Source organism: Orbicella faveolata, unplaced genomic scaffold, assembly GCF_042242905.1.
Source record: "Orbicella faveolata isolate gen_17 unplaced genomic scaffold, um_ofav_v1 contig_1, whole genome shotgun sequence".
NCBI lineage: Eukaryota > Metazoa > Cnidaria > Anthozoa > Scleractinia > Merulinidae > Orbicella > Orbicella faveolata.
This window is the reverse complement of record NW_028301536.1, coordinates 22183587-22196467: the sequence shown is the minus strand read 5'-3', so window position 1 is coordinate 22196467 and position 12881 is coordinate 22183587. Positions and strand designations below refer to the sequence as shown.

Genomic DNA, 12881 nt, shown 5'->3' with positions numbered 1-12881 from the left:
GATGGAGAAATTACTTATTATTTACATGTATTCTGAAAAACCAAGTCACTATAGTGAGATTGGTCAATTTTTTCTGTAATGATTGCAACGACGGCAGCGACGGTAACGATCGAAGAGATTACATGGAAATCAACCTTTTCGGGTTTTGGCTTGTTTTCGCCCTGTTTTCGGTATACAAGAAAGACAGATTTGAAGTCCCCTTCCCTTCATAGTGACACCCGCGCTAAATCCGTCCACCCCCGATCTTTAAAAGAGCTATCACCCGTACTGCTCCTCTACATTCGTTTTAACACTTCTGTATGCAGGTTGGTCAGAGATTGTTTGGTAATGGGACCTTAGTAATGTTCATACTGTCCATGCTGATACATAACAAGCGGGACAGGCAGGGTGCTCGGGAAGGGGGTAAAACAGAACAAGGAAACGCATTGTTCTAAAAGTTTACCCCTTCCCCTTCCCCTTCCATCAACCTCTACACGCCTAGCATTACAGTCTACTTTTTCCCCATCACCCACCAACAATTCAAAATACCGACTTGCGTAGTGACAAGTGTAGAATGAGCTTGGTTTTTTCTCTCAGTTTCCTTAAATCAATATGTAGATATACGCACGAAGTCAAATCTGACAATTTAGGCAAAGATTTGCGCGGTATTCTCCACAGGGCTTGTTCGAAAAAACGAAATAAGAAAATGAAGTACAACGTCGTTAATATAGAAAACTTGATAAACATGTTAAAGAACACCTGCTTTTACTGGCAAACAGCCCGCGTTTTCCAAGGCGGCGGGCATTTCTACAATGAGAGTTTTGACTTCATACACATCGAGCAGAATGGCTATCGTTCTCGCGACATTTATACTTGCAGTTCAAGAGATTCTAGATCTGTTTTATTTCGCGTTATTATTCATGAACGATCAAACAGAACTGAATTCATTGGTTGCTAAGAACGCATGCTATGCGTCGCAGGGAATATTACACAACTCATTATGCTAGAGTAGGCGGGACAGATAAACAATGAACGGCGGACGCTATTGTTATCGCTTTAATTTTGTTTCTCAAAACCATTGAGCTTGCAAAGGTTGGTTGATGCGTAACAAATGCTTTCCTTGGTCTCGCTAAACCAAGAGAAAATGTGTGAATACAATTGATGGAGAAATTACTTATTGTTTACATGTATTCTGAAAAACCAAGTCACCGTATAGTGAGATCGGTCAACTTCTTCTGTAAGGATCGCAACGACGGCAGCGACGGTAACGCTCGCAGCGATCATATGGAAATCAACCTTTTCGAGTTTTTGGCTTGTTTCGTCCTGTTTGCGCTATACATGATAAACAGAGTTGAAGTCCCCTTCCCTTCCTAATGACACCCGCGCTAAATCCGTCCATCCCTGGTCTTTAGAAGAGCTATCACCCACACTGCTCCTCTGCATTCGTTTGTACATTTCTGTGTGCAGGTTGGCCAGAGACTGTCTCGTAATGGGACCTTAGTGATGTTGGTACTGTCCATGCTCTTACATAACAAGCGGGACGGGCGGAGTGGACAGGAAGGGGGAAGAAACAGAACAAGGAAACGCATTGTTCTAAAAGTTTACCCCTTCCCGTTACCCTTCCATCAACGCTACACGCCTAGCATTACAGTCTACTTTTCCCCCGTCACCTACCAACAATTCCAAATACCGACTTGCGTAGTTACAAGTGCAGAATGAGCTTGCTTTTTTCCCTCAGTTTCCTTAAATCGATATGTAGATGTACGTACGAAGTCAAATCTGACAATTTAGGCAAAGATTTTCGCGGTATTCTTCACAGGGCTTGTTCGAAAAAATGAAATACTAAGAAAATGAAATAGAACTTCGTTAATATAGAAAACTTGATAAACATGAAAAAGAACACCTGCTTTTACTAGCAAACAGCGTGTGTTTTCCAAGGCGGCGGGCATTGCTAAAATGAGTCTTTTGACTTCGGTACATCTTTTCGACGAAACCTTTTTTAATTTCTGATCTCTGTGTGGTCCCATAGTTTGATTATTATGTTTGCTATCAACATTTATGCATCCGTCAGGGAGTACTCTTAACCTGTGAAACTAATTTACGAGTTAGTGCATGGCCGGTTGCAAAATTGTTGTTGATATTTTCACCAATTTTCTTTTCCCATTAACAGCATTTGACATTTAATTCCTACTGCAAAGCAAGCCCTTTAAAATGTAGGCGATCGGTTAATTGGGGAGCATTTACCATTTTTTGTCCTAGCTGATGAGATGAGATATTTGTTACTGGAGTGTAGGTATCTCTCAATCACTCAATCAATCAATCAATCAATCAATCAATCAATCAACCAATCAACCAATCAATCAATCAATCAAACAGTCAATCATTCAATCAATAATATTTTAGCTTCATTTACAACACAAAGTACAAACTCACACCATATCAAAGCATAACCACAGTAGCTCTAAATTGAGTGGATTCCCAAGAAAGCCTAAATCTTTTTTATGAAGCCCGCAAATAATTAACGGTTATTCCATGAGTGCGAGTTGGATATGAGACGATGGATAGCTCAGAGCTAACGAGGCATGTAGCATTGAGTTGACTATAATCATTTCACATCCAACAAGCGTGAGTGCAATAATCGTTTTTATTATACATCGTAGTCACCATCTGTCTTCTCATTGACTAAAAGCCTACAGTTAATTCTGGGAAACAGTGCAACCTACAGATTATTCACTAATCTGCTAGCAGATTAGTGCATAATCCGTAAGTTGCGCACGCAATGCGTGATTTCCAAGAGCAAGTGTCAAGTTCACGAAAGAACATGGCTTGTCGAAATAAACTGTGTTCGGTGCAATAAAACGTTTGTCGTTATTTTCTTTAAAACAATGTATAATAAACCAATTATGAGATTCGGTTTTTGTGATATACGAAATAATCAAGGTCTCGGTTAGCGTTACAGCCTCAGCCTTTGGCTTCGGCTGATAACGTTTACCTCGACCTCGATTATTCCGGATATCACAAAACTCTCATCCAATAATTGTTTATTGTAATTAAATTATACATATAAATACATCTTACTAACCGAGTTCGCCGGCCGTACTGTAAGTTACGGACCGAGTCTTTTCCCCATCGATTTATGGCCCAAGCGCGAAACGCGTGGCCATAAATCGAAGGGGAAAAACGAGGTTCCGTTACTTACAATACGGACCAAGAAAACGAGGTTAGTAAGATATTTATTATATCTCTACTGTGTCTGACGGGTTCGGAAACGATTTCTACTCACGCGGAATGGCTTCAAATTTCTGACGAGTCAGTTTGAAATCGTTGTTAAGTGACTCTTACGTCGTTAGCAGGTTCAAATATAAAATTTCAGAAGTAAAAGAAAGCTTTAAACTTTTACTTGCTAAAAAAGTTAAGAAAACTTGGCGATAAATCACGAAACATTTTGACAACAATAACGGCTTTAAATTTTAGCACGCCGTATATACGTATAGTAGAATACGGCGCGCTGAATTGACCATATAATGAACCAGTACAATATTTGTAGAGGATGGCATAATCCCTGAATGATATACTAGTATTACGGCTGACAAGCCAATGAAAACTCAAATTGTATTATGCAATGATCCAGTTTTAAACAAAACTAATTGTATATATGGCTTAACAAATATAAATAAGACAAATCCATACATCACATTAATGTATGGTCAACAATGTTAATTAAAAAAAAATAGCAAAGAAATCATTGTCTAAATCTCCAAATATACTAAGCTTACTTTTCGAACAATATGATTATGATTTCTAAGTACAGTAAACAAATGCAAATCAACTCTAATATGGTGATTTATTTCACTTTTGAATATTCAACTTGGACAAAGAGAAAAGGTCACAGTTCTTATTCAAACTGAGGTGAAGAAGCGTACTTACTCAAAAGGGTAAAAATATATTCCGCAAATCGACGGCTTTACAGTCAACTGATCGTTGAATGACCTCTTCCATGACTTACATTTGTAAACAAGTAATTTCACTAATTCCATCCAAATGTAAAGCGGTGAAATATATTACCCTCTTGTTGCCGAAAGTCTTCAGAAGGCGTCTGGGATTTATATTGTTTTCAAACTCAAGTGGTGCTGTCTTCGAATTTGTGGTCATGCGAAGAAGCGTACTTACTCAAAAGGGTAAAACTATATTCCGCAAATCGATGGCTTTACAGTCAACTGATCGTTGAATGACCTCTTCCTGACTTGCATTTAGAATTGACCATAACCCTATATGGGTATAGGAGTTTGGAAAGTAGAAAGTAGTTGTGCTGCTCCCCATGTAACATTGCTTGTTAGAGTTTTCGGTTTCCGTTATCAATAATTTTTTACGGGACGGGGGGATTGGCCCCATGCCCAACCCCCAACCTGGAGGGTCTGGGTTTTCTGTCAGAGTGTCCTCCCCTTAGCCACAATATCCCGTTATTTGAAGGCGCTGGATACCCGCCTTTTCCCGTTGTCGCTCAGCTGCAGTACAACTGCATTACCGGGGTTATGACAAGGACATGCGACAGCCGACTTGGTGGCAGAGCCTATGACACGGTGGGCATTTCCTGGCATTTGTGAAGTACACCTGGTGGCCCCTGCGCACTCCACCAGGACCCCTTACCACCCTTCAACTCCGTGACTTACATTTGTAAACAAGTAATTCCACTAATTCCATCCAAATGTAAAGTCTTGAGAAGGCGTCTGTGATTTATGTTGTTTTCAAACTCAAGCGGTACTGTCTTTGAATTTGTGGTCACCGATGAAAACACTTTACACTTCTGACGGTTCAAAGCAATGAATATTGGCTTTTAAAAGTACAACGGCTTCTGTAGAACCTGCACTGGCTGCACTGGACACATGCCAAGTCTGGCCTAGTCTTGATTTGTCGACTTGCATGAACATCTGAAAGTGAAACAACAATTGCAAACGGGTTTCGTTATTTGTACTTAATTACGAAGCTAGATTTTCGACACGTAAAAGAAATGATAAGATGTAGAACTCAAGACCAAGCTCAAAATCAAAAACGACTTACCTTTAAAACTAGAGACCACGATGGCTAGTGCGCCGTACGACACAAGACCACGTGACTGACTCTCGTAGACAAATAAATAAATAAATCAGCTCGTGGTATCCTCATGGCATAGTGTGACTATACACTTCGTGTAAGCCACACAAAAACGCTCCAATCTATGCTTAATTTCATCTTACATTGGCGTTGTTTGAAAAAGTTGGAAGTGCATGACGGTAATTGTCGTTAATATACGTAGATTTCACCGTTTTGACCTAGCTGGTAGACAAATGCGTCGTTTGGGAAAATTAGTAACTTACTTGAAAGAATTACCTTGTGTTTGTATTGTGACCCCAGCTGACCGCAGCTCACACGCAGCTCATCTGTACAAACGCAGATACCCTGATCACTTCACTGCCACTTTTATGTAAACCACCTGCAAATCTGGCGCTCCTGTTTGCCTCCTCAGCCATGCCTCCGTTGAACAATCGACGATCGAACTGAGCCCGCGGTGACAATGCATGCACAATAAGTTAATTTAAAAGATCTTTTTCTTCCAAGAAAATTCCTTCAAGACCACATTCCACCAAACAATGCAAACTAAACATGATATGATTGGCAAAAAGTCAATTATATCAACTTACAGTAGTAGGCACAGCCACTGTGACGGCGGGGTCACCGTCATCGACAGCAGAAACACAACAAAGCACAAAATACTCTCTTTTATCAGTATGAAAAGAAATTCTCTTTGTCATTTGCATAAATCTTACGTTTGTGAATAAGATTGTTTAAATAAACGTTTTTGACCTAAGGGTATATAAAAACTGTCTGACACAACCCTAACTCATGACAGGATCACGGCGCCGTGACAAATTTTGATCCAAATTTGTAATGTTATTAATATCCAGAAGTGACGTCACATGAACAGACAATCAACCGCACCAAGTAGTTTATTCGCCTTTATCGCACAGCAACCATCTTGGATTGACGTCATGTACTTTTGACACCAATGCGAGGCCACGCGTGTAAAGTCAACTTCCGGCGATCGAGGAGACGAGGCAATCATCTGCAATCGTGCCCAACGGAAATTACTGATGCGTGCCGCAATGTCAAAATAATCGCGCTAAAAATATCCAAATCATACCTTTCACCGATTTCCGAGTGGTGAAGCCATTCGAAAGCATTGGGTTGTCAAAATACGGCGAGATGTGGGCAAAGTGTCCAGGTAAGTTGGTTAGGCTATCGATGTCATTGTTGCGCACATGTATTTACATTAATTATTATGATCTGGTCCATCTACAGATAACAAACAGCACAAGAGTACGTTCTCTACACTTTAAAGAAGCGGATTTTCAGACAACTTTTACAGGGAAGCGTGTTCTGGAGAAGCATGCAGTTCCGAGTATTTTTTGCTGGTCAAGATCACCCAGGAAAAGAAAATCTCCGAAAAAGCGCGAACCACCGCGTGCACGAGTGCGATTGGTTGATGTAAGCGTGCCATCGTCCCCTGTCACTGTGACAGGTAAATATTGTTGTCGGTATTTCTTTAAAAATTCCTTGGTTAAAACCGCAAAATAATCAGAGGTATTTTTATGTTTTTCATTTTAATCCACAGCATCAACTTTCGGCCAAGCTTCTGGTGAGGAAAGTTCTATGGAGGTCCAACCGGAACTGTCATCCGCTCCTGTTGTTGTAGACTGCCCCGAGCCAATATATACTGTCACTGTCACAGGTAAATATTGTTGTCGGTATGTCCACCAGATTCCAGTGCCAAAACTCTGAAGAAATCAAAGTACTCGCTGACTCAGCCATGATGTTTCAACACGCGTGGCCTCGCTTTCATGCGAAAAATGGTGACGTTGCATCCAACATGGCGGACTGTGATTAAGGCGAATTGATCAGCAACATGGATATTGAACAACTGTTTACAAATCTCAGAAGAGAGGCTGAGTGTCCACTGTGTTTAGAAACAGTCAACGATCCCAAGACGCTGCCATGCTTACACTCATTTTGTCTGCTGTGTCTCAACAAACACGCACTCTATGCAAGAAGACAGCGGCAAACAACAATCAAATGTCCGGTTTGCTTGACTTGCTTCCAAATTCCTGAAGGAGACACGTTTGGCGGCCTTCCCACATCTTTTCATCTCAATCGATTGGTGGATCTCCTAGCTCTGAGAGATGGCAGCGCAGAGGCCCAGAGATGCAGCAGTTGTGATGAAAACAACACCGCAACTTGCTACTGTTTTGTGTGCCAGAACTTTCTATGTGCATCTTGTTTTGAAGCTCATCAACGCCTGAAGGCCACAAGAGGTCACCGAAATATCTTGGTCGAGAATTTGCGAGCGCAAGATGTTCAAGAATTGATCCGAAGACCTGTCATGTGTTCACAGCAATACCACGAAGATCAAACACTTGAATATTATTGCGAAGAATGCAAGGTCTGTATTTGCCACAAGTGCAGTGTGGTGAGTCATAATCGTCACTCCATGGTGGATATGCAGAAGGCCGCAGAAGAACACAAGATGCAAATTGTGGATGCCCTGGAGAAGGTCAAAACAGAAGTTGCTGTTTATGAAAACCAAATGAAGAAAGAAAAAGAGTTTATGGACAAAAGCGAGCTGGAAATAGCTGTCGCCCAAAGAAAGATGACAGAAACGGTGGACAATTGTATTCGAATTTTAACAGAGCACAAATCAGCCATGAACGCCAAGTTTGATGAGATTAATCAAGCACAGCAAAAGGCTCACGAAACACAACTAGAAAACTTTCGGTTTGCTGTTACTCAGTTGAAAAGTTCTGTTGAACAAGGCGAGAATATCTTAGAAAGAAACATTAATGCTGAAATTTTACAAACGAAACAAGTCATCATTGGACGCTGCGAGGAACTTTTGAACGCAAGAAAACCTGAAATTTATAAGCCACCACATGTACATTACATGGCAGAGAATATAACGACCATTTGCGATCGAGTTATTGTAAGTAACACGAATTCTACATTGTCGATAGTTGAAGGACATTGCGACAAAGAGACAGAAGAAAAAACTGAAACAAGTTTTACGATCATAACTAGAGATTCAAATGGAATACAGTGTTATAACGAAGATGATCACATCAAAGTGGACATTGAATCTCCAACAGGAAGTAAATCGACCACAGAAATCACAGACAGCAAAGATGGCAAGTACACAGTAACGTACAGGCCAGAATGTGTTGGACAATATAGAGTGGGGATTGAGATTAATGGTCAGCCGCTGACTGGTAGTCCCTGGAGTGCTCAAGTTGTCCCACATCAATATCAATTTGTGTTTAAATTTGGTTCCCATGGCAATGGACCAGGACAGTTTGATAAACCTGTTGATATTGCTGTGAGTGAAAAAACTGGAACCATTGCTGTGGCAGACAATGAGAATAAAAGAATTCAATTGTTTAACTCTAATGGAAATTATCTGAGAGAGATAAAACTAAAGGGAGAGTGTTTCACAGTAGCATTTACCAAGTCTGGTGACATCATTGCCCTTGTCCCTGACGATGATAATAAGATTTCTCTGTTCACTGAAAGTGGTCAGTTTATCAAACACATCAACAATGAACACCTAGAGATACCGTTTCACGTGTCTGTTGGATTTGATGGCAGCATTATCGCATCTGACTGGAAGAGCAATGAAATCAAGGTCATCTCCCCTGACGGGATGCAGTTACTACAATCCTTTTGTGTCTCAGACTGTGCCAGGTCCCTGTATTGTGCTGTTTATCACCAGGACAGATTCTTTGTCTCTGATGCTAAGGCCAATTGCATTAAGGTGTTTAGCAAAGAAGGAAAGTTCCTTTACAATATTGGCAGTCAGGGTCTGGTGAGGGACAGTTAGATGGTCCTGTTGGACTTGCAATCGACAAGTTTAAAAATCTAATCGTCTGCGATGTCGCAAACAGCAGACTGCAAATTTTCAGATCGGACAGAACGTTTGTCACTAAGATAGAAGAACATTTCTCTGAGGAAGGCGGGGCTCCTACTTATGTCGCCGTGTCAAATGATGGACATGTTTTGGTCACTGTTCTCTTGAATAATCGTGTTCATGTTTTTCAGTAGCACTGTGAGGTGAACATAGTATTTCCCGATGAGTGTTACTCGTGCATCTGAGAAAACTATATTCCTTTGGAAATCAATTCATTGGTTCCACATAAAGTAAACTCATTTTATTGTTTCGAAACGACAAAATTCGAAATTCTATGGTGAATTGTGTATCGAAAGACAAAATTCTAAATTCTATGGTAAATTGTTTATCAACGCCACCTAAAGTAGTATATAGTTTGGTGTGCACGAACATTTTTGACAGCGTTTCGATAGATCAGAAGTACGAAACTGATCTGATTATGATAGTGCAGACTTTTTACTTTTATATGGCTGAAAGATTTATGAGTTATCAAACTTGGTAAGTTAGAGTGGAGTCTCAACAAGATCAGCTCCCACTGCAGTTGGCGTGATAGCTCAGTTGGTAGAGCACTGCACCGGTATCGCAGAGGTTATGAGTTGCAAACTCACTCAAACCTGAATTTTTTCCAGGCTTTATTTTTGCAACTGCTTGGGAGTGCTTATACGTAACTAAGATGATCTCTCACGTCGTTAAAAAAATTGTAGGATCACCGCTGTGAACTTTGTCATTTATTATCATCTTTGTTAATTAAGTTGCTTAAATGCTAATAATTACCATGTACATTGTGAAGCTAAGCCTTTTAACTTGCTGTAAATGAAGTTTTGAAATTAATTACGATGTGTGAATACAATTGATGGACAAATTACTTATTATTTACATGTATTCTGAAAAACCAAGTCACGGTATAGTGAGATCGGTCAACTTTTTCTGTCATGATCGCAACGACGACAGCGAAGGTAACGCTTGCAGCGATCTTATGGATTCAACCTTTTCGGGTTTTGGCTTGTTTCGTCCTGTTTGCACTATACATGATAAACAGAGTTGAAGTCCCCTTCCCTTCCTAGTGACACCCGCGCTAAATCCGTCCATGTCTGGTCTTTAAAAGAGCTATCACCCGCACTGCTCCTCTGCATTCGTTTGTACATTTCTGTGTGCAGGTTGGCCAGAGACTGTCTCGTAATGGGACCTTAGTGATGTTGGTACTGTCCATGCTCTTACATAACAAGCGGGACGGGCGGAGTGGACAGGAAGGGGGAAGAAACAGAACAAGGAAACGCATTGTTCTAAAAGTTTACCCCTTCCCCTTCTATCAACCCCTACACACCTAGCATTACAGTCTATTTTCGCAATTCCCCGTCACCTACCAACAAATCAAAATACCGACTTGCGTAGTGACAAGTGTAGAATGAGCGTGCTTTTTTTCTCAGTTTCCTTAAATCAATATGTAGATACACGTACGAAGTCAAATCTGACAATTTAGGCAAAGATTTTCGCGGTATTCTTCACAGGGCTTGTTCGAAAAAGTGAAATAAGAAAATGAAGTAGAACGTCGTTAATATAGAAAACTTGCTAAACATGTTAAAGAACACCTGCTTTTAATAGCAAACAGCGCGTGTTTTCCAAGGCGGTGGGCATTTCTAAAATTGAATCTTTTGACTTCGGTACATCTGTTCGACGAAACCTTTTTTAATTTCTGACCTCTATGTGGTCCCATAGTTTGATTATTACTTTTTCTATCAACATATATGCATCCACCAGGGAGTACTCTCAACCGGTGAAACTAATTTACGAGTTAGCGCATGGCTGGTTACAAAATTATTGATATTTTCACCTAATTTTTTTCCCATTAACAGCATTTGACATTTTAAATCCAGCTTTTTCTTGTTGTATGTAAATTTGGCAAGCAACTGTGATATTCCAATTGGTTGTGATATAGCTTATGATTTTATGAGAAATTGAATCTATTTTACCACAAAAGTCCCTATGTCGCAAAGATAGGATTAACAGCTAAATCTTTTAATATCGCATGCAGATTGGCTTTCACTCTCTTAATGCCCATGTATATAGCTGAATGTAAAATCTGAGAGAACAAGCTAAAAACGCATGGCTCGAACGCCGCTGTTGATTATAAGGTTTTGCATTTGGTCTTCTTCACACTACAAAGCTGTCCGTCCGTTTTTAAGATTGAATCCACTCAAATAAATTAACATTATCTTGTGTTTTACGTTTTGCCCTTTTTACTGCTATCACCTGAACGACCGTTTATATTTACAAACAATGTTACTTAAACTAGCTGCCATTGAATCTACCCTGAATATTAACAGCTTCGAATATATACGGATATGAGGTTGTCTAAGGAAACTATACATAAATCAGATGAATAAATAATACTGTATTTACGCATTTTTTGCATTTAGTATCCGCTTCAGTTCTGGATTTCCGCTTTATGTAGAACACCGATGCGACGGTTGAAGTAGTAATTATTGGACTTATCTATGTAAGGGTGCTCAGTTGTCTGAAGCTCTCGAGGTCTTCTTGAGATCGGAACAAGAAGATCTTCGCCTTTTATCGTTGTGTTTATCCATAACGTCTTTTATGTCCACAGCATTGCGACTGTACTTTAACGGATGGTTGAGTGAAACGCCGAACAAACTGCACAAATTGCCTTGCTCCGCGCACACGGCGCTTTTCGGTCTTTGCATTGTTAAAACCGAATTCAAATTGCCATTATCTTTGCCCGGGACATCTAGTTCTTTGATATGTAGTTTAACTCCTTTTTCTCGGGGATTTTCTCGATCCAGCGCCTTTCCAACAGCGTTTTTAGCAAGAGCTTGCGAAGGCGATGTTTCCAAATTAGCATTTACCAGCTTGCCGGTTTTACTGTTGCCATAGTCTTCGTATCTATTTGGTTTAATTCTTGCCGTAGCTATAACTTCGTTTCCCGCGGCGCTGCTATCAGCTTGCTCTGAGCTCATTTTTTCGCTGTAGTTTGCCTTGATGCCACGAAAAGCTTACTACAGATAAAGCGATGTTTTGTGTTTAAAAATCGCACACAGCCAAGAATCGTACGAACTTGAAAAAGAACGAGCATCGGCGATCCAACCGAAGTATACTTTTTATTTAAAAGACATGCGTCACACGGCAGTTGAACTGTTGAAGACAGTTGCAGGAAGCTGCCGAACATCCAGCTTTTCCATTTTTAACGGCGATCTCGTATCCGGTCTTAACTCAGTTTCTTAGACGTCGGTTCAGGACATGCTCCTCGGCAAACAATTGAACCAGGCCGGAGGCTGGCTTGTTTACGTTTAAAACTGCTTTCACATAAAAGCCAAACGACTTTGTTGCAGTGAAAATACAAAAATAAGTCTTCCTGTGGCGGAAGGGGTCTGACGTCACACGGCAGATGTTGCGTCTTTTTTTAGTTCCGCGCTTGTTTTCGCATCACACTCCGGCGTTTTTGAGTGAAGGGAGCTGTGATTTATCTATAGGGAACCAACCTGGCAATGGTAAGCCAATTTTTGAAATTAAATTATTATTATTACTTTATGATAATAGCATGTAATAGCAAATGAAGCTAAGTCAATATGTGTCCCTCATTAAAGAAACTCTCAATCTACTTATCAAATTAAAAGCAGGAACAATATATACAGTATATGATTTTGAAAATTCACGTTGATTTCATAGTCTTTGAGCCAATTATAAGATTAGCAACCACGACTCCACGAAAGTATACATACTTTGTGGACTTACGGGAAAAGATATTAAAACGCTCCTCACTTGAGAGTTATTATCTTCTTCCTCTTGATCTTGCCTATTAAATTGACATTACATTCAATAAAGAGGCTTACAATCGTCTCCAGCTTTTCAATCACTTATCCTTTGATCAGTACTACCACTCATTATCACATGGTCCTACAATAAAGGTATCATCCTT

The 12881-nt window shown here is 40.2% G+C and overlaps 1 pseudogene; it reads left to right on the top strand.

The window, feature by feature from the left end:
• The first annotated feature begins 6786 nt into the window (after positions 1-6786).
• Positions 6787-9812, top strand: LOC149118411 (E3 ubiquitin-protein ligase TRIM71-like; annotated as a pseudogene).
• Positions 9813-12881: the final 3069 nt, after the last annotated feature.